Consider the following 24,731-nt stretch of genomic DNA (forward strand, 5'->3'; position numbering starts at 1 on the left):
ATAGATCTTGTACCAGGAGCAGCACCAATAGCTCGTGCTCCTTACAGACTCACACCCAGCGAAATGAAAGAACTACAAAGCCAATTACAAGAACTTTTAGAGCGTGGTTTCATTCGACCAAGCACATCACCGTGGGGAGCTCCTGTTTTGTTTGTCAAGAAGAAAGATGGTACATTCAGGTTATGTATCGACTACCGAGAGTTGAACAAACTTACCATCAAGAACCGCTACCCACTACCGAGAATCGATGACTTATTTGATCAACTACAAGGCTCGTCTGTTTATTCAAAGATTGACTTACGTTCCGGGTATCATCAAATGCGGGTGAAAGAAGATGACATTCCAAAGACTGCTTTTAGAACACGTTACGGTCATTACGAGTTTATGGTCATGCCGTTTGGTTTAACTAATGCACCAGCTGTGTTCATGGACCTTATGAACCGAGTGTGTGGACCATACCTTGACAAGTTTGTCATTGTTTTCATTGATGACATACTTATTTACTCAAAGAATGACCAAGAACACGGTGAACATTTGAGAAAGGTGTTAGAAGTATTGAGGAAGGAAGAATTGTACGCTAAGTTTTCAAAGTGTGCATTTTGGTTGGAAGAAGTTCAATTCCTCGGTCACATAGTGAACAAAGAAGGTATTAAGGTGGATCCGGCAAAGATAGAAACTGTTGAAAAGTGGGAAACCCCGAAAACTCCGAAACACATACGCCAGTTTTTAGGACTAGCTGGTTACTACAGAAGGTTCATCCAAGACTTTTCCAGAATAGCAAAACCCTTGACTGCATTAACGCATAAAGGGAAGAAATTTGAATGGAATGATGAACAAGAGAAAGCGTTTCAGTTATTGAAGAAAAAGCTAACTACGGCACCTATATTGTCATTGCCTGAAGGGAATGATGATTTTGTGATTTATTGTGATGCATCAAAGCAAGGTCTCGGTTGTGTATTAATGCAACGAACGAATGTGATTGCTTATGCGTCTAGACAATTGAAGATTCACGAACAAAATTATACGACGCATGATTTGGAATTAGGCGCGGTTGTTTTTGCATTAAAGACTTGGAGGCACTACTTATATGGGGTCAAAAGTATTATATATACCGACCACAAAAGTCTTCAACACATATTTAATCAGAAACAACTGAATATGAGGCAGCGTAGGTGGATTGAATTATTGAATGATTACGACTTTGAGATTCGTTACCACCCGGGGAAGGTAAATGTGGTAGCCGATGCCTTGAGCAGGAAGGACAGAGAACCCATTCGAGTAAAATCTATGAATATAATGATTCATAATAACATTACTACTCAAATAAAGGAGGCGCAACAAGGAGTTTTAAAAGAGGGAAATTTAAAGGATGAAATACCCAAAGGATCGGAGAAGCATCTTAATATTCGGGAAGACGGAACCCGGTATAGGGCTGAAAGGATTTGGGTACCAAAATTTGGAGATATGAGAGAAATGGTACTTAGAGAAGCTCATAAAACCAGATACTCAATACATCCTGGAACGGGGAAGATGTACAAGGATCTCAAGAAACATTTTTGGTGGCCGGGTTTGAAAGCCGATGTTGCTAAATATGTAGGAGAATGTTTGACGTGTTCTAAGGTCAAAGCTGAGCATCAGAAACCATCAGGTCTACTTCAACAACCCGAAATCCCGGAATGAAAATGGGAAAACATTACCATGGATTTCATCACTAAATTGCCAAGGACTACAAGTGGTTTTGATACTATTTGGGTAATAGTTGATCGTCTCACCAAATCAGCACACTTCCTGCCAATAAGAGAAGATGACAAGATGGAGAAGTTAGCACGACTGTATTTGAAGGAAGTCGTCTCCAGACATGGAATACCAATCTCTATTATCTCTGATAGGGATGGCAGATTTATTTCAAGATTCTGGCAGACATTACAGCAAGCATTAGGAACTCGTCTAGACATGAGTACTGCCTATCATCCACAAACTGATGGGCAGAGCGAAAGGACGATACAAACGCTTGAAGACATGCTACGAGCATGTGTTATTGATTTCGGAAACAGTTGGGATCGACATCTACCGTTAGTAGAATTTTCCTACAACAACAGCTACCATTCAAGCATTGAGATGGCGCCATTTGAAGCACTTTATGGTAGAAAGTGCAGGTCTCCGATTTGTTGGAGTGAAGTGGGGGATAGACAGATTACGGGTCCGGAGATTATACAAGAAACTACCGAGAAGATCATCCAAATTCAACAACGGTTAAAAACCGCCCAAAGTTGACAAAAGAGCTACGCTGACATTAAAAGAAAAGATATAGAATTTGAAATTGGAGAGATGGTCATGCTTAAAGTTGCACCTTGGAAAGGCGTTGTTCGATTTGGTAAACGAGGGAAATTAAATCCAAGGTATATTGGACCATTCAAGATTATTGATCGTGTCGGACCAGTAGCTTACCGACTTGAGTTACCTCAACAACTCGCGGCTGTACATAATATTTTCCACGTCTCGAATTTGAAGAAATGTTTTGCTAAAGAAGATCTCACTATTCCGTTAGATGAAATCCAAATCAACGAAAAACTTCAATTCATCGAAGAACCCGTCGAAATAATGGATCGTGAGGTTAAAAGACTTAAGCAAAACAAGATACCAATTGTTAAGGTTCGATGGAATGCTCGTAGAGGACCCGAGTTCACCTGGGAGCGTGAAGATCAGATGAAGAAGAAATACCCGCATCTATTTCCGGAAGATTCGTCAACACCTTCAACAGCTTAAAATTTCGGGACGAAATTTATTTAACGGGTAGGTACTGTAGTGACCCGAACTTTTCCATGTTTATATATATTAATTGAGATTGATATTTACATGATTAAATGTTTCCAACATGTTAAGCAATTAAACTTGTTAAGACTTGATTAATTGAAATAGGTTTCATATAGACAATTGACCACCCAAGTTGACCGGTGATTCACGAACGTTAAAACTTGTAAAAACTATACGATGACATATATATGGTTATATATATAGTTAACATGTTTTTATTATAAGTATGTATCCCATTAGGTATTTTAACAATGAGTTATATACATAAAAATGAGACTATTAATTTAAGAAACTCGAAAACGATATATATAACGATTATCGTTATAACAACGTCTTACTAGGTACATATGAATCATATTAAGATATTGATACAATTGGTTAATTATGTTAAATGATAAGTAAATATATTATTAAGTGTATTAACAATGAAATACATATGTAAAAATAAGACTACTAACTTAATGATTTTTAAACGAGACATATATGTAACGATTATCGTTGTAAAGACATTTAATGTATATATATCAAATTAAGATATATTAATACATCATAATATCATGATAATGTAATAATTTAACATCTCTTTAGATATAATAAACAATGGATTAACAACATTTAACATGATCGTTAACCTAAAGGTTTTAAAACAACATTTACATGTAATGACTAACGATGATTTAACGACTCAGTTAAAATGTATATACATGTAGTGTTTTAATATGTATTCATACACTTTTGAAAGACTTCAAGACACTTATCAAAATACTTCTACTTAACAAAAATTCTTAAAATTACATCCTCGTTCAGTTTCATCAACAATTCTACTCGTATGCACCCGTATTCGTACTCGTACAATACACAGCTTTTAGATGTATGTACTATTGGTATATACGCTCCAATGATCAGCTATTAGCAGCCCATGTGAGTCACTTAACACATGTGGGAACCATCATTTGGCAACTAGCATGAAATATCTCATAAAATTACAAAAATTTGAGTAATCATTCATGACTTATTTACATGTAAACAAAATTACACATCCTTTATATCTAATCCATATACCAACGACCAAAAACACCTACAAACACTTTCATTCTTCAATTTTCTTCATCTAATTGATCTCTCTCAAGTTCTATCTTCAAGTTCTAAGTGTTCTTCATAAATTCCAAAAGTTCTAGTTTCATAAAATCAAGAATACTTTCAAGTTTGCTAGCTCACTTCCAATCTTGTAAGTTGATCATCCAACCTCAAGAAATCTTTGTTTCTTACAGTAGGTTATCATTCTAATACAAGGTAATAATCATATTCAAACTTTGGTTCAATTTCTATAACTATAACAATCTTATTTCAAGTGATGATCTTACTTGAACTTGTTTTCGTGTCATGATTCTGCTTCAAGAACTTCGAGCCATCCAAGGATCCATTGAAGCTAGATCCATTTTTCTCTTTTCCAGTAGGTTTATCCAAGGAACTTAAGGTAGTAATGATGTTCATAACATCATTCGATTCATACATATAAAGCTATCTTATTCGAAGGTTTAAACTTGTAATCACTAGAACATAGTTTAGTTAATTCTAAACTTGTTCGCAAACAAAAGTTAATCCTTCTAACTTGACTTTTAAAATCAACTAAACACATGTTCTATATCTATATGATATGCTAACTTAATGATTTAAAACCTGGAAACACGAAAAACACCGTAAAACCGGATTTACGCCGTCATAGTAACACCGCGGGCTGTTTTGGGTTAGTTAATTAAAAACTATGATAAACTTTGATTTAAAAGTTGTTATTCTGAGAAAATGATTTTTATTATGAACATGAAACTATATCCAAAAATTATGGTTAAACTCAAAGTGGAAGTATGTTTTCTAAAATGGTCATCTAGACGTCGTTCTTTCGACTGAAATGACTACCTTTACAAAAACGACTTGTAACTTATTTTTCCGACTATAAACCTATACTTTTTCTGTTTAGATTCATAAAATAGAGTTCAATATGAAACCATAGCAATTTGATTCACTCAAAACGGATTTAAAATGAAGAAGTTATGATTAAAACAAGATTGGATAATTTTTCTCATTTTAGCTACGTGAAAATTGGTAACAAATCTATTCCAACCATAACTTAATCAACTTGTATTGTATATTATGTAATCTTGAGATACCATAGACACGTATACAATGTTTCGACCTATCATGTCGACACATCTTTATATATTTCGGAACAACCATAGACACTCTATATGTGAATGTTGGAGTTAGCTATACAGGGTTGAGGTTGATTCCAAAATATATATAGTTTGAGTTGTGATCAATACTGAGATACGTATACACTGGGTCGTGGATTGATTCAAGATAATATTTATCGATTTATTTCTGTACATCTAACTGTGGACAACTAGTTGTAGGTTACTAACGAGGACAGCTGACTTAATAAACTTAAAACATCAAAATATATTAAAAGTGTTGTAAATATATTTTGAACATACTTTGATATATATGTATATATTGTTATAGGTTCGTGAATCAACCAGTGGCCAAGTCTTACTTCCCGACGAAGTAAAAATCTGTGAAAGTGAGTTATAGTCCCACTTTTAAAATCTAATATTTTTAGGATGAGAATACATGCAGGTTTTATAAATGATTTACAAAATAGACACAAGTACGTGAAACTACATTCTATGGTTGAATTATCGAAATCGAATATGCCCCTTTTTATTAAGTCTGGTAATCTAAGAATTAGGGAACAGACACCCTAATTGACGCGAATCCTAAAGATAGATCTATTGGGCTTAACAAACCCCATCCAAAGTGCCGGATGCTTTAGTACTTCGAAATTTATATCATATCCGAAGGGTGTCCCGGAATGATGGGGATATTCTTATATATGCATCTTGTTAATGTCGGTTACCAGGTGTTCACCATAGGAATGATTTTTATCTCTATATATGGGATGTGTATTGAAATATGAAATCTTGTGGTCTATTATTATGATTTGATATATATAGGTTAAACCTATAACTCACCAACATTTTTGTTGACGTTTTAAGCATGTTTATTCTCAGGTGATTATTAAGAGCTTCCGCTGTCGCATACTTAAATAAAGACGAGATTTGGAGTCCATGTTTGTATGATATTGTGTAAAAACTGCATTCAAGACACTGATTTCGATGTAACATATTTGTATTGTAAACCATTATGTAATGGTCGTGTGTAAACAGGATATTTTAGATTATCATTATTTGATAATCTACGTAAAGCTTTTTAAACCTTTATTTATGAAATAAAGGTTATGGTTTGTTTTAAAAATGAATGCAGTCTTTGAAAAACGTCTCATATAGAGGTCAAAACCTCGCAACGAAATCAATTAATATGGAACGTTTTTAATCAATAAGAACGGGACATTTCAGTTGCATCTAGTGTCGGTATAGCTCTTTTGACGACTACAGGCCGTCCTAAGCCTATCTCGGATTTGAACGATCTTCTCGGTTGTTTCATGAATAAGTTCGGGACCGGTGATTTGTTTGTCGCCTACTTCGGCCCAACAAAGAGGAGAACGACATTTTCGGCCATATAATGCTTCGAATGGTGCGGCGTTAATACTCGCGTGATAACTATTGTTGTAGGAGAATTCGGCGAGAGGCAAGTGCTTATCCCAAGCTTTTCCAAAGTCGACAACGCAAGCTCGTAGCATGTCTTCCAAGGTTTGAATTGTGCGTTCGATTTGTCCGTCGGTTTGTGGATGATATGCGGTGCTCATGTCTAAACGCGTTCCCAATGCTTCTTGCAAAGTACGCCAAAATCTAGAAACAAAACGGCCATCTCGGTCGGAGATAATCGATAAGGGTACACCGTGTCGGGCTACGATTTCTTTGATGTAGAGTTGTGCGAGTTTCTCCATGTTGTCGGTTTCCTTCATGGCTAGGAAGTGCGCGGATTTGGTGAGTTGGTCAACAATGACCCAAATAGTATCATAACCGCCAACCGTCTTTGGTAGTTTGGTGATAAAATCCATCGTTATCCTTTCCCATTTCCATTGCGGGATTTCGGGTTGTTGAAGTAGTCCGGACGGTCTTTGATGTTCGGCTTTGACTTTGGAGCAAGTTAGGCACTTTCCAACATAAGTAGCGACGTCCCTTTTAATGTTCGGCCACCAATATTGTTCTTTGAGGTCGTGGTACATCTTATTGGCACCGGGGTGAATCGAATATCTTGACTTATGGGCTTCGTCTAAAATAAGGCTTCGCAAGTCCCCATAACTAGGTACCCAAATTCTTCCGGCGAAATATCGGAGTCCGGTTTCTTTAACTTCGAATCGAGGGGTGAGGACGTTCAAGTGTTCGAGAGAGATGTTTTCATCCTTGAGAGCTTCGTCTTGGGCTACACGAATTTGACTATTGAGGTTGGTGTGAATGGTGATGTTTAAAGCTCGGACACGAAGAGGCACCGCTCTTTCTTTTCGACTTAAGGCATTGGCTACTACGTTTGCCTTCCCGGGATGGTAACGAAGCTCGCAATCGTAATCGTTCAAAGTTTCAATCCACCGTCGTTGTCTCATGTTTAGTTGCTTTTGATCGAAGATGTGTTGAAGGCTTTTGTGATCGGTGAAGATAGTACTCTTGGTTCCATAAAGATAGTGTCTCCACATTTTAAGTGCAAAGACAAAGGCTCCGAGTTCGAGATCATGAGTCGTGTAATTCCGTTCATGAATTTTTAGTTGTCGAGAGGCATAAGCAATGACTTTCTTCCGTTGCATCAATACACACCCAAAATCATGTTTCGAGGCATCGCAATATACAACAAAATCATCATTGCCTTCGGGAAGTGACAAGATAGGAGCGGTGGTTAGCTTTGTCTTCAAGATTTGAAACGCGGATTCTTGCTCGGTCGCCCAAATGAATTTCTTTCCCTTGTGAGTTAATGCGGTTAGAGGACGTGCAACCAAAGAGAAGTTTTCGATGAATCTACGATAGTACCCGGCGAGACCCAAGAATTGACGAATGTGAGTAGGAGTAGTAGGAGTCTCCCATTTACTAATGGCTTCGATTTTCATGGGATCGACTTTAATACCTTGATCACTTACAACATGACCAAGAAATTGAACTTCCTTCAACCAAAATTCACACTTGGAGAATTTGGCATAAAGTCGTTCTTGTCTCAAGAGTTCAAGCACAAGTCGGAGATGTTGTTCGTGCTCTTCTTCATTTTTAGAATAGATCAATATGTCATTGATGAACACAATAACGAATTTATCGAGATACGGTTTGCACACGCGGTTCATAAGATCCATGAACACCGCCGGTGCGTTAGTGAGACCAAATGGCATGACAAGGAATTCATAACTACCATAACGAGTCCAGAAAGCGGTTTTGGAGACATCTTCCCCCTTAACCCTTAATTGATGATAACCCGAGCGGAGATCGATTTTCGAATATACACAAGACCCTTGTAGTTGATCAAAGAGGTCATCGATGCGAGGAAGAGGATATCGGTTCTTAACCGTCAATTTATTTAGTTCACGATAATCAATGCACATTCGTAGGGATCCGTCTTTCTTTTTAACAAACAAAATCGGAGCGCCCCATGGTGAATGGCTAGGTTGGATAAAACCACGGTCAAGTAGTTCTTGGATTTGACTTTGCAATTCTTGCATTTCGGATGGAGCAAGTCTATACGGTGCACGTGCTACGGGTTCGGCTCCCGGAATAAGATCGATTTGGAATTCTACCGGTCGATGAGGTGGAAGACCCGACAATTCGTCGGAAAATACATCGAAAAAGTCACTAACAATTGGCACATCATCGATATGCTTCTCATCGGACTCGACTTTCTTAACGTGGGCAAGGATCGCAAAACAACCCTTACGGAGTAGTTTTCTAACTTTAAGGCACGAAACGAGGTTGAGTCTGGTGCAACTCTTATCGCCATAAACAATCAAAGGTTCACCATTCTCGATAGGAATTCGGATTGCGTTAAGATCACAAAGGATGTGAGATTTCGTTTTGACTAACCAATTCATACCGATTATTACATCAAAGCTTCCTAGTTCCATGGGTATCAAGTCAATTTCAAATTCCTTACCCAAAATTTTTAACGTACACCCCCGGTAATATGTGTCGGCACTTAATAGTTTCCCGTTAGCCACTTCAATGGTATAAGTGGTATCTAATGGAAGAGGTGGAGTGCTAAGAGAATGAGTCAAAGTCTTGGATACAAAGCATTTATCGGCACCCGAATTGAATAAGCAAGAGACATAAGAATTGTTGAGAAGAAACGTACCCGTGAATAGTTCAGTGTCATCCCGGGCTTCCTCGGTGTTGATGTTGAAAGCTCGGCCGCGCGTGTTGGGGTTATCTTTCTTCTTTGGGCATGCATTTCTATAATGACCCGTTTGGCCGCATTCGTAACAAGTGCCCGTCTTTGGTGCATTGGGCCACTTTCGAGCGACGGGAGTGGCACTTTTACAATCGTTGGCCTTATGACCAATTCCTTGGCACCGATGGAAAATTAGCTTACTACATTCGCCAAAGTGATGTTTGTTGCATTTGTTGCAAAGAGGTAGATTTCCGGCATAACCCTTCTTGCTGTCGGAGGTGAAAGATTTCTTGGCAAAGTTGTTGTTGCTTGATTGGGGAGCTTCCCATTTTCTTTTGTTGTTACCCGACTTGTCCTCGGCTTTAGGTGCCGGTACTACGATTTCGTCTACCGTCTCTGTGAATTTGCGGGCCATGTTCAAAGCTTCTTGATGATTAGGGGGTTTGGATGACATTACTCCGTGTTTGATGCTCTTTGGAAGACCATCCATGTAAAGTTCAACCCTTAAAGACTCGGGGTTCACAAGGTTTGGGCACATCAAGGCTAGTTCAGAAAATCGTTGATTATAGGCCTTGAGATCATTTCCGACCGCTTTTAGAGTTCTTAGCTCTTGTTCGAGCTTTCGGGTTTCCTCGCGCGGAAAGTATTCGGTGATCATCTTTCCTTTCAAATCGGACCAAGAGAGAGCGTGGGCTTCATCGGTACCCACCGATTGTACATAGGTGTTCCACCAAGTGAGAGTGACGCCAGAGAAAGTGTGAGTGGAGTACTTGACCTTGTCTTGGTCCCGACAACCGCTTATGCTAAAAACGGCTTCCGTTTGCTCAAACCATCGAGTGAGAGCAACCGGTCCTCCGGTTCCATCGAAAGTGTGAGGTTTGCACCCCATGAAAGCTTTATAGGAGCATCCCTCGTTTGAGTTACCGGCTCCATTATTGTTGTTGTTGTTGTGGTTGTTATTATTATTGTTGTTGGATGAGTGACCGGCCATGGCCGCATCTACGGCGGTGGCTATCATGCGTTGTAGAGCTTGTTCGGGAGTTTCACGGCGTGGCGCACGGCGAGGAGGCATTGTTCCTTCAAAACAACAGAATACCGTTCGTTAGTATTCTAAATAATACTAACCGTGATATGGAATAAAGATAGAGAGAAAATTTTCCTTGACTCGCCTTAAATTCTTTATGCCACAATGTCGAAACGTTCATATGAGTCACCGTAATATAATCCCGGAAATTATATTACCCTGATTCATATGTGCATTCGACATCATTTCATATAGTCAAGATGGCTTGTCAATCAAATTAAACAACGTGAGATTAAGATGAACTAAGAGTAGATATGAGTAGAAGCGTTCGAGTATAAATGCACAAGTAGTCAAGTAATTCCTACTTCAAGTCTATATGCCGGTTGTAGTCTAGACTCACCAATGTACCCTATGACTCGAGGTTGACACCAATGAACTCTAAATCCCTACAACCAACGCTCTGATACCATCTGTAGCGACCCGACAAAATCGTCATTGACGGCGCCGTCTACTTAGGTCCCGTTACGTGGTCATAAGTCTTTAAAACAACGTTTGACCAAAAGATATGTCACATTCATTTCAAATGTAAAGATTGTTCAAAGTTTACAAGAATAGTTCCACCACAAGTTACGTTACAAAGTTATAAGTACAAATGAAACTTATGCGACACAATTTAAAAGTAGCCAAAAGACGCTCCATGTATGCATATATACTCGACATCCAATGCAAGTATCAAAATAATGAGCAGAAGCATGTATCATGTATCGTTCAAGGACCTGAGAAAAACATAGAAATTTGTCAACGAAAACGTTGGTGAAATCATAGGTTTAAGTAAGTAAGTACAAATGAACCACAAGATTTATAACATTTCAATAATAGTTAACCATTCCAAAAATTTGTTATCACGAGCACCCAATTATCAATGCTTAACATTCCTTCCATAGAACCGCATCACCTTAGTGCTAGAACATACACTGTTTGTCGAAAATATATTTCATTCGTAAACGGTAGCGAACCGTTTGAATGAGGGTTTGTCAAACCCATATGGCCATATAACATAAGTTCTCGCTTACACCCGGCAAGTGTAACTAATGATAATCGAATTGACGATTTTTGTTCTAAACTCGTATGTAGAATGTTTGTTTTCCTGTACTTGTGTTCACTTAGTTAAAAAGGAACGTTTATGTTTTCTCATCCCAAATGTAAGTTTCAAAAGAGTAAAAGTGGGACTATGATCTCACCTTGAGTGCACGAGTAGTAAAGTACTTCAACAAGTAAACGTGTGCAAAGAACAATGCTAGTCTTGACCTAAACAATAGGTTGTATCAATAACGGTAAACACGATAGGTCGAAGATGTTCAATTAGTCCTATGGCTCGTTACGACTCGAATACTACAACATGTGAGTCAAATTGTCATGTTTCATGCAAGATACGAGTATAAAAGCATGTTAGAACGATTTGCACAAACATTTGGTTAAGTTTGATTAAAAGTCAACTTGGTCGGGTCAAAGTCAACGAAAAAGTCAACACGTTCGGGTCGGGTCCCGAACTATTTCTCTGAGGTTTTTAATCATATATGAGCACGTTAGAACAAGTTATATGTGAATCGGAGGTGCGTAGCATAGTAAACATTTTTCGAAAAATGGTAAAACGAAACAGAAACTTCAAGTGTAACTGGACGGCGTCCAGATTTTCTGGACGGCGTCCAGTATTAAAGGACTGGACTGAAATGTCCCGTTCTTATTGATTAAAAACGTTCCATATTAATTGATTTCGTTGCGAGGTTTTGACCTCTATATGAGACGTTTTTCAAAGACTGCATTCATTTTAAAACAAACCATAACCTTTATTTCATCAATAAAGGTTTAAAAAGCTTTACGTAGATTATCAAATAATGATAATCTAAAATATCCTGTTTACACACGACCATTACATAATGGTTTACAATACAAATATGTTACAACAAAATAAGTTTCTTGAATGCAGTTTTTACACAATATCATACAAGCATGGACTCCAAATCTCGTCCTTATTTAAGTATGCGACAGCGGAAGCTCTTAATAATCACCTGAGAATAAACATGCTTAAAACGTCAACAAAAATGTTGGTGAGTTATAGGTTTAACCTATATATATCAAATCATAATAATAGACCACAAGATTTCATATTTCAATACACATCCCATACATAGAGATAAAAATCATTCATATGGTGAACACCTGGTAACCGACATTAACAAGATGCATATATAAGAATATCCCCATCATTCCGGGACACCCTTCGGATATGATAAAAATTTCGAAGTACTAAAGCATCCGGTACTTTGGATGGGGTTTGTTAGGCCCAATAGATCTATCTTTAGGATTCGCGTCAATTAGGGTGTCTGTTCCCTAATTCATAGATTACCAGACTTAATAAAAAGGGGCATATTCGATTTCGATAATTCAACCATAGAATGTAGTTTCACGTACTTGTGTCTATTTTGTAAATCATTTATAAAACCTGCATGTATTCTCATCCCAAAAATATTAGATTTTAAAAGTGGGACTATAACTCACTTTCACAGATTTTTACTTCGTCGGGAAGTAAAACTTGGCCACTGGTTGATTCACGAACCTATAACAATATATACATATATATCAAAGTATGTTCAAAATATATTTACAACACTTTTAATATATTTTGATGTTTTAAGTTTATTAAGTCAGCTGTCCTCGTTAGTACCCTACAACTAGTTGTCCACAGTTAGATGTACAGAAATAAATCGATAAATATTATCTTGAATCAATCCACGACCCAGTGTATACGTATCTCAGTATTGATCACAACTCAAACTATATATATTTTGGAATCAACCTCAACCTTGTATAGCTAACTCCAACATTCACATATAGAGTGTCTATGGTTGTTCCAAAATATATATAGATGTGTCGACATGATAGGTCGAAACATTGTATACGTGTCTATGGTATCTCAAGATTACATAATATACAATACAAGTTGATTAAGTTATGGTTGGAATAGATTTGTTACAAATTTTCACGTAGCTAAAATGAGAAAAATTATCCAATCTTGTTTTACCCATAACTTCTTCATTTTAAATCCGTTTTGAGTGAATCAAATTGCTATGGTTTCATATTGAACTCTATTTTATGAATCTAAATAGAAAAAGTATAGGTTTATAGTCGGAAAAATAAGTTACAAGTCGGTTTTGTAAAGGTAGTCATTTCAGTCGAAAGAACGACGTCTAGATGACCATTTTAGAAAACATACTTCCACTTTGAGTTTAACCATAATTTTTGGATATAGTTTCATGTTCATAATAAAAATCATTTTCTCAGAATAATAACTTTTAAATCAAAGTTTATCATAGTTTTTAATTAACTAACCCAAGACAGCCCGCGGTGTTACTACGACGGCGTAAATCCGGTTTTACGGTGTTTTTCGTGTCTCCAGGTTTTAAATCATTAAGTTAGCATATCATATAGATATAGAACATGTGTTTAGTTGATTTTAAAAGTCAAGTTAGAAGGATTAACTTTTGTTTGCGAACAAGTTTAGAATTAACTAAACTATGTTCTAGTGATTACAAGTTTAAACCTTCGAATAAGATAGCTTTATATGTATGAATTGAATGATGTTATGAACATCATTACTACCTTAAGTTCCTTGGATAAACCTACTGGAAAAGTGAAAAATGGATCTAGCTTCAACGGATCCTTGGATGGCTCGAAGTTCTTGAAGCAGAATCATGACACGAAAACAAGTTCAAGTAAGATCATCACTTGAAATAAGATTGTTATAGTTATAGAAATTGAACCAAAGTTTGAATATGATTATTACCTTGTATTAGAATGATAACCTACTGTAAGAAACAAAGATTTCTTGAGGTTGGATGATCACCTTACAAGATTGGAAGTGAGCTAGCAAACTTGAAAGTATTCTTGATTTTATGTAACTAGAACTTGTAGAATATATGAAGAACACTTAGAAATTGAAGATAGAACTTGAGAGAGATCAATTAGATGAAGAAAATTGAAGAATGAAAGTGTTTGTAGGTGTTTTTGGTCGTTGGTGTATGGATTAGATATAAAGGATATGTAATTTTGTTTTCATGTAAATAAGTCATGAATGATTACTCATATTTTTGTAATTTTATGAGATATTTCATGCTAGTTGCCAAATGATGGTTCCCACATGTGTTAGGTGACTCACATGGGCTGCTAAGAGCTGATCATTGGAGTGTATATACCAATAGTACATACATCTAAAAGCTGTGTATTGTACGAGTACGAATACGGGTGCATACGAATAGAATTGTTGATGAAACTGAACGAGGATGTAATTGTAAGCATTTTTGTTAAGTAGAAGTATTTTGATAAGTGTATTGAAGTCTTTCAAAAGTGTATAAATACATATTAAAACACTACATGTATATACATTTTAACTGAGTCGTTAAGTCATCGTTAGTCGTTACATGTAAGTGTTGTTTTGAAACCTTTAGGTTAACGATCTTGTTAAATGTTGTTAACCCAATGTTTATAATATCAAATGAGATTTTAAATTATTATATTATCATGATATTATCATGTATGAATATCTCTTAATATGATATATATACATTAAATGTCTTTACAACGATAATCGTTACATATATGTCTCGTTTAAAAATCATTGAGTTAGTAGTCTTGTTTTTACATATGTAGTTCATTGTTAATATACTTAATGACATGTTTACTTATCATAGTATCATATTAACTATATATATATCCATATATATGTCATCATATAGTTTTTACAAGTTTTAACGTTCGTGAATCACCGGTCAACTTGGGTGGTCAATTGTCTATATGAAACCTATTTCAATTAATCAAGTCTTAACAAGTTTGATTGCTTAACATGTTGGAAACATTTAATCATGTAAATATCAATCTCAATTAATATATATAAACATGGAAAAGTTCGGGTCACTACAGTACCTACCCGTTAAATAAATTTCGTCCCGAAATTTTAAGCTGTTGAAGGTGTTGACGAATCTTCTGGAAATAGATGCGGGTATTTCTTCTTCATCTGAACTTCACGCTCCCAGGTGAACTCGGGTCCTCTACGAGCATTCCATCGAACCTTAACAATTGGTATCTTGTTTTGCTTAAGTCTTTTAACCTCACGATCCATTATTTCGACGGGTTCTTCGATGAATTGAAGTTTTTCGTTGATTTGGATTTCATCTAACGGAATAGTGAGATCTTCTTTAGCAAAACATTTCTTCAAATTCGAGATGTGGAAAGTGTTATGTACAGCCGCGAGTTGTTGAGGTAACTCTAGTCGGTAAGCTACTGGTCCGACACGATCAATAATCTTGAATGGTCCAATATACCTTGGATTTAATTTCCCTCGTTTACCAAATCGAACAACGCCTTTCCAAGGTGCAACTTTAAGCATGACCATCTCTCCAATTTCAAATTCTATATCTTTTCTTTTAATGTCAGCGTAGCTCTTTTGTCGACTTTGGGCGGTTTTCAACCGTTGTTGAATTTGGATGATCTTCTCGGTAGTTTCTTGTATAATCTCCGGACCCGTAATCTGTCTATCCCCCACTTCACTCCAACAAATCGGAGACCTGCACTTTCTACCATAAAGTGCTTCAAACGGCGCCATCTCAATGCTTGAATGGTAGCTGTTGTTGTAGGAAAATTCTGCTAACGGTAGATGTCGATCCCAACTATTTCCGAAATCAATAACACATGCTCGTAGCATGTCTTCAAGCGTTTGTATCGTCCTTTCGCTCTGCCCATCAGTTTGTGGATGATAGGCAGTACTCATGTCTAGACGAGTTCCTAATGCTTGCTGTAATGTCTGCCAGAATCTTGAAATAAATCTGCCATCCCTATCAGAGATAATAGAGATTGGTATTCCATGTCTGGAGACAACTTCCTTCAAATACAGTCGTGCTAACTTCTCCATCTTTTCATCTTCTCTTATTGGTAGGAAGTGTGCCGATTTGGTGAGACGATCAACTATTACCCAAATAGTATCAAAACCACTTGCAGTCCTTGGCAATTTAGTGATGAAATCCATGGTAATGTTTTCCCATTTCCATTCCGGGATTTCGGGTTGTTGAAGTAGACCTGATGGTTTTTGATGCTCAGCTTTGACCTTAGAACACGTCAAACATTCTCCTACGTATTTAGCAACATCGGCTTTCATACCCGGCCACCAAAAATGTTTCTTGAGATCCTTGTACATCTTCCCCGTTCCAGGATGTATTGAGTATCTGGTTTTATGAGCTTCTCTAAGTACCATTTCTCTCATATCTCCAAATTTTGGTACCCAAATCCTTTCAGCCCTATACCGGGTTCCGTCTTCCCGAATATTAAGATGCTTCTCTGATCCTTTGGGTATTTCATCCTTTAAATTTCCCTCTTTTAAAACTCCTTGTTGCGCCTCCTTTATTTGAGTAGTAAGGTTATTATGAATCATTATATTCATAGATTTTACTCGAATGGGTTCTCTGTCCTTCCTGCTCAAGGCATCGGCTACCACATTTGCCTTCCCCGGGTGGTAACGAATCTCAAAGTCGTAATCATTCAACAATTCAATCCACCTACGCTGCCTCATATTCAGTTGTTTCTGATTAAATATGTGTTGAAGACTTTTGTGGTCAGTATATATAATACTTTTGACCCCATATAAGTAGTGCCTCCAAGTCTTTAATGCAAAAACAACCGCGCCTAATTCCAAATCATGCGTCGTATAATTTTGCTCGTGAATCTTCAATTGTCTAGACGCATAAGCAATCACCTTCGTTCGTTGCATTAATACACAACCGAGACCTTGCTTTGATGCGTCACAATAAATCACAAAATCATCATTCCCTTCAGGCAATGACAATATAGGTGCCGTAGTTAGCTTTTTCTTCAATAACTGAAACGCTTTCTCTTGTTCATCCTTCCATTCAAATTTCTTCCCTTTATGCGTTAATGCAGTCAAGGGTTTTGCTATTCTGGAAAAGTCTTGGATGAACCTTCTGTAGTAACCAGCTAGTCCTAAAAACTGGCGTATGTGTTTCGGAGTTTTCGGGGTTTCCCACTTTTCAACAGTTTCTATCTTTGCCGGATCCACCTTAATACCTTCTTTGTTCACTATGTGACCGAGGAATTGAACATCTTCCAACCAAAATGCACACTTTGAAAACTTAGCGTACAATTCTTCCTTCCTCAATACTTCTAACACCTTTCTCAAATGTTCACCGTGTTCTTGGTCATTCTTTGAGTAAATAAGTATGTCATCAATGAAAACAATGACAAACTTGTCAAGGTATGGTCCACACACTCGGTTCATAAGGTCCATGAACACAGCTGGTGCATTAGTTAAACCAAACGGCATGACCATAAACTCGTAATGACCGTAACGTGTTCTGAAAGCAGTCTTTGGAATATCATCTTCTTTCACCCGCATTTGATGATACCCGGAACGTAAGTCAATCTTTGAATAAACAGACGAGCCTTGTAGTTGATCAAATAAGTCGTCGATTCTCGGTAGTGGGTAGCGGTTCTTGATGGTAAGTTTGTTCAACTCTCGGTAGTCGATACACAACCTGAATGTACCATCTTTCTTCTTGACAAACAAAACAGGAGCTCCCCACGGTGATGTGCTTGGTCGAATGAAACCACGCTCTAAAAGTTCTTGTAATTGGCTTTGCAGTTCTTTCATCTCGCTGGGTGTGAGTCTGTAAGGAGCACGAGCTATTGGTGCAGCTCCTGGTACAAGATCTATTTGAAATTCAACGGATCGATGTGGGGGTAATCCCGGTAATTCTTTCGGAAATACATCAGGAAATTCTTTTGCAATGGGAACATCATTGATGCTCTTTTCTTCAGTTTGTACTTTCTCGACGTGTGCTAGAACAGCATAGCAACCTTTTCTTATTAGTTTTTGTGCCTTCAAATTACTAATAAGATGTAGTTTCGTGTTGCCCTTTTCTCCGTACACCATTAAGGGTTTTCCTTTTTCTCGTATAATGCGAATTGCATTTTTGTAACAAACGATCTCTGCTTTTACTTCTTTCAACCAGTCCATACCGATTATCACATCAAAACTCCCTAACTCTACTGGTATCAAATCAATCTTAAATGTTTCGCTAACCAGTTTAATTTCTCGATTCCGACATATATTATCTGCTGAAATTAATTTACCATTTGCTAATTCGAGTAAAAATTTACTATCCAAAGGCGTCAATGGACAACTTAATTTAGCACAAAAATCTCTACTCATATAGCTTCTATCCGCACCCGAATCAAATAAAACGTAAGCAGATTTATTGTCAATAAGAAACGTACCCGTAACAAGCTCCGGGTCTTCCTGTGCCTCTGCCGCATTAATATTGAAAACTCTTCCGCGGCCTTGTCCATTCGTGTTCTCCTGGTTCGGGCAATTTCTAATAATGTGGCCCGGTTTTCCACATTTATAACAAACTACATTGGCATAACTTGCTCCGACACTACTTGCTCCGCCATTACTCGTTCCGACACCATTTGTTCCTTTCGTTCTATTAACCCCTGGTCCATAGACCTCACACTTCACCGCGCTATGACCATTTCTTTTACACTTGTTGCAAAATTTGGTGCAGAACCCCGAGTGATTCTTTTCACACCTTTGGCATAGCTGCTTCTGATTGTTGTTGTTGTTGCGGTTATTATTGTTGTTGGGATGATTGTTGTAGTTGCTGTTGTTGTTGCTGTTGTTGTTGTTGGGCCGTTTGTTGTAGTTGCGATTGATGTTGCGATTGTTGGGATAATTGTTGCGATTATTGTTGTAATTGCTGTTGTTGTTGTATTGGTGATTCTTATCACCGTTTTCCTCCCACTTTCTTTTGACTTGCTTCACATTGGCCTCTTCAGCAGTCTGTTCTTTAGTTCTTTCTTCAATCTGGTTCACTAGTTTGTGAGCCATTCTACATGCCTGTTGTATGGAGGCGGGCTCGTGTGAACTTATATCTTCTTGGATTCTTTCCGGTAATCCTTTCACAAACGCGTCGATCTTCTCTTCCTCATCTTCGAATGCTCCCGGACACAATAGGCACAATTCTGTGAATCGTCTTTCGTACGTGGTAATATCAAATCCTAGGGTTCGTAACCCTCTAAGTTCTGTCTTGAGCTTATTGACCTCGGTTCTGGGACGGTACTTCTCGTTCATCAAGTGCTTGAATGCTGACCACGGTAGTGCGTACGCATCGTCTTGTCCCACTTGCTCTAGATAGGTATTCCACCATGTTAATGCAGAACCTGTGAAGGTATGCGTAGCGTACTTCACTTTGTCCTCTTCAGTACACTTACTTATGGCAAACACCGATTCGACCTTCTCGGTCCACCGTTTCAATCCGATCGGTCCTTCGGTTCCATCAAATTCCAAAGGTTTGCAGGCAGTGAATTCTTTGTAGGTGCATCCTACACGATTTCCTGTACTGCTAGATCCAAGGTTATTGTTGGTATGTAGCGCAGCCTGTACTGCGGCTATGTTTGAAGCTAGAAAAGTACGGAATTCCTCTTCATTCATATTCACGGTGTGTCGAGTAGTCGGTGCCATTTCCCGTTAAGTTCATACTTAGTAGCTAATATACAATTCAACTACTACAATTCTATATGAAAAACTGATTATAATAATATTTCGCGTTCAAACTTTTATACAATATTTTACAAACTTACAATACCGCTTATTTTACATAAAGCATGAAATATAGCACATAATAACTTTGATACAAGATAGTTGTGAAGATAATTCTAGCTAGTACACAAGTCGTTCAGCAAAGGCAATAAAGACACGTAATTCATACGTCCAGAAACAAGTCATGCATTCTGGTTTTACTAGGACTACTTCCCATCCTTGGTCTTGTGCAACATAACCGTTATGGCCGTTGATAAGACAGCGTGTTGTAACGTCGTCAAAGGGACGAGGGTTACGTAATGTCCAACAGTCCCGTAACAATCTAAAAACCTCATTTCTTACTCCAATTACCGACTCCGCCACTTGTGGGAACGTTTTGTTTAATAGTTGTAGCCCGATGTTCTTGTTCTCACTTTGGTGAGAAGCAAACATTACTAATCCGTAAGCATAACATGCTTCTTTATGTTGCATGTTAGCCGCTTTTTCTAAATCACGAAGTCCAATATTCGGATATATTGAGTCAAAATAATTTCTTAACCCGTTGCGTAAAATAGCATTTGGGTTCCCCGCAATATATGCGTCAAAGTAAACACATCGTAACTTATGGGTTTCCCAATGTGATATCCCCCATCTTTCAAACGAAAGTCTCTTATAAACCAAGACATTCTTGGAACGTTCTTCGAATGTCTTACAAACTGATCTCGCCTTAAATAGTTGTGCCGAAGAATTCTGACCGACTCTAGACAAGATTTCATCAATCATGTCTCCGGGTAGGTCTCTTAAAATATTGGGTTGTCTATCCATTTTGTGTTTTTATACTGTAAAATAGACAAGAGTTAGATTCATAAAAAAAAAAATACTTATTAATACAAGCAATTTTTACATATATCATAAAGCATAAGCACACTATATTACATATATTACACCACACGAATACAACTATCTTATTCCGACTCGCTTGTTTCTTCTTCTTCGGTTTTGGTTCGTTTTGCCAAGTTTCTAGGGATATATGATGTTCCCCTAATACGAGCCGTAATTTTCCACATTGGTTTAGAAAAACCTGGTGGTTTAGAGGTTCCCGGGTCATTGTTACAACTTAAGGACTTCGGGGGTTGACGATACATATAAAGTTCATCGGGGTTGGAATTAGACTTCTCTATTTTTATGCCCTTTCCCTTATTATTTTCTTTTGCCTTTTTAAATTCAGTTGGGGTAATTTCTATAACATCATCGGAATTCTCGTCGGAATCCGATTCATCGGAGAATTGGTAATCCTCCCAATATTTTGCTTCCTTGGCGGAAACACCATTGACCATAATTAACCTTGGTCGGTTGGTTGAGGATTTTCTTTTACTTAACCATTTTATTATTTCCCCCACCGGTTCTATTTCTTCATCCGGTTCCGATTCTTCTTCCGGTTCCGATTCTTCTTCCGGTTCCGACTCTTCTTCCGGTTCCTCTTCGGGAACTTGTGAATCAGTCCACGAATCATTCCAATTTACATTTGACTCTTCATTATTATTAGGTGAGTCAATGGGACTTGTTCTAGAGGTAGACATCTATCACATAATATCAAACGCGTTAAGAGATTAATATATCACATAATATTCACATGTTAAAAATATATAGTTTCCAACAAAATTTGTTAAGCAATCATTTTTCAAGTAAACACGGTCGAAGTCCAGACTCACTAATGCATCCTAACAATCTCGATAAGACACACTAATGCAAAATTCTGGTTCTCTAAGACCAACGCTCGGATACCAACTGAAATGTCCCGTTCTTATTGATTAAAAATGTTCCATATTAATTGATTTCGTTGCGAGGTTTTGACCTCTATATGAGACGTTTTTCAAAGACTGCATTCATTTTAAAACAAACCATAACCTTTATTTCATCAATAAAGGTTTAAAAAGCTTTACGTAGATTATCAAATAATGATAATCTAAAATATCCTGTTTACACACGACCATTACATAATGGTTTACAATACAAATATGTTACAACAAAATAAGTTTCTTGAATGCAGTTTTTACACAATATCATACAAGCATGGACTCCAAATCTCGTCCTTATTTAAGTATGCGACAGCGGAAGCTCTTAATAATCACCTGAGAATAAACATGCTTAAAACGTCAACAAAAATGTTGGTGAGTTATAGGTTTAACCTATATATATCAAATCATAATAATAGACCACAAGATTTCATATTTCAATACACATCCCATACATAGAGATAAAAATCATTCATATGGTGAACACCTGGTAACCGACATTAACAAGATGCATATATAAGAATATCCCCATCATTCCGGGACATCCTTCGGATATGATATAAATTTCGAAGTACTAAAGCATCCGGTACTTTGGATGGGGTTTGTTAGGCCCAATAGATCTATCTTTAGGATTCGCGTCAATTAGGGTGTCTGTTCCCTAATTCATAGATTACCAGACTTAATAAAAAGGGGCATATTCGATTTCGATAATTCAACCATAGAATGTAGTTTCACGTACTTGTGTCTATTTTGTAAATCATTTATAAAACCTGCATGTATTCTCATCCCAAAAATATTAGATTTTAAAAGTGGGACTATAACTCACTTTCACAGATTTTTACTTCGTCGGGAAGTAAAACTTGACCACTGGTTGATTCACGAACCTATAACAATATATACATATATATCAAAGTATGTTCAAAATATATTTACAACACTTTTAATATATTTTGATGTTTTAAGTTTATTAAGTCAGCTGTCCTCGTTAGTACCCTACAACTAGTTGTCCACAGTTAGATGTACAGAAATAAATCGATAAATATTATCTTGAATCAATCCACGACCCAGTGTATACGTATCTCAGTATTGATCACAACTCAAACTATATATATTTTGGAATCAACCTCAACCTTGTATAGCTAACTCCAACATTCACATATAGAGTGTCTATGGTTGTTCCGAAATATATATAGATGTGTCGACATGATAGGTCGAAACATTGTATACGTGTCTATGGTATCTCAAGATTACATAATATACAATACAAGTTGATTAAGTTATGGTTGGAATAGATTTGTTACAAATTTTCACGTAGCTAAAATGAGAAAAATTATCCAATCTTGTTTTACCCATAACTTCTTCATTTTAAATCCGTTTTGAGTGAATCAAATTGCTATGGTTTCATATTGAACTCTATTTTATGAATCTAAATAGAAAAAGTATAGGTTTATTGTCGGAAAAATAAGTTACAAGTCGTTTTTGTAAAGGTAGTCATTTCAGTCGAAAGAACGACGTCTAGATGACCATTTTAGAAAACATACTTCCACTTTGAGTTTAACCATAATTTTTGGATATAGTTTCATGTTCATAATAAAAATCATTTTCTCAGAATAACAACTTTTAAATCAAAGTTTATCATAGTTTTTAATTAACTAACCCAAGACAGCCCGCGGTGTTCCTACGACGGCGTAAATCCGGTTTTACGGTGTTTTTCGTGTCTCCAGGTTTTAAATCATTAAGTTAGCATATCATATAGATATAGAACATGTGTTTAGTTGATTTTAAAAGTCAAGTTAGAAGGATTAACTTTTGTTTGCGAACAAGTTTAGAATTAACTAAACTATGTTCTAGTGATTACAAGTTTAAACCTTCGAATAAGATAGCTTTATATGTATGAATTGAATGATGTTATGAACATCATTACTAAATTAAGTTCCTTGGATAAACCTACTGGAAAAGTGAAAAATGGATCTAGCTTCAACGGATCCTTGGATGGCTTGAAGTTCTTGAAGCAGAATCATGACACGAAAACAAGTTCAAGTAAGATCATCACTTGAAATAAGATTGTTATAGTTATAGAAATTGAACCAAAGTTTGAATATGATTATTACCTTGTATTAGAATGATAACCTACTGTAAGAAACAAAGATTTCTTGAGGTTGGATGATCACCTTACAAGATTGGAAGTGAGCTAGCAAACTTGAAAGTATTCTTGATTTTATGTAACTAGAACTTGTAGAATATATGAAGAACACTTAGAACTTGAAGATAGAACTTGAGAGAGATCAATTAGATGAAGAAAATTGAAGAATGAAAGTGTTTGTAGGTGTTTTTGGTCGTTGGTGTATGGATTAGATATAAAGGATATGTAATTTTGTTTTCATGTAAATAAGTCATGAATGATTACTCATATTTTTGTAATTTTATGAGATATTTCATGCTAGTTGCCAAATGATGGTTCCCACATGTGTTAGGTGACTCACATGGGCTGCTAAGAGCTGATCATTGGAGTGTATATACCAATAGTACATACATCTAAAAGCTGTGTATTGTACGAGTACGAATACGGGTGCATACGAATAGAATTGTTGATGAAACTGAACGAGGATGTAATTGTAAGCATTTTTGTTAAGTAGAAGTATTTTGATAAGTGTATTGAAGTCTTTCAAAAGTGTATAAATACATATTAAAACACTACATGTATATACATTTTAACTGAGTCGTTAAGTCATCGTTAGTCGTTACATGTAAGTGTTGTTTTGAAACCTTTAGGTTAACGATCTTGTTAAATGTTGTTAACCCAATGTTTATAATATCAAATGAGATTTTAAATTATTATATTATCATGATATTATCATGTATGAATATCTCTTAATATGATATATATACATTAAATGTCTTTACAACGATAATCGTTACATATATGTCTCGTTTAAAAATCATTGAGTTAGTAGTCTTGTTTTTACATATGTAGTTCATTGTTAATATACTTAATGACATGTTTACTTATCATAGTATCATATTAACTATATATATATCCATATATATGTCATCATATAGTTTTTACAAGTTTTAACGTTCGTGAATCACCGGTCAACTTGGATGGTCAATTGTCTATATGAAACCTATTTCAATT

This window comes from Rutidosis leptorrhynchoides, chromosome 8, assembly GCF_046630445.1.
Source record: "Rutidosis leptorrhynchoides isolate AG116_Rl617_1_P2 chromosome 8, CSIRO_AGI_Rlap_v1, whole genome shotgun sequence".
Lineage (NCBI taxonomy): Eukaryota > Viridiplantae > Streptophyta > Magnoliopsida > Asterales > Asteraceae > Rutidosis > Rutidosis leptorrhynchoides.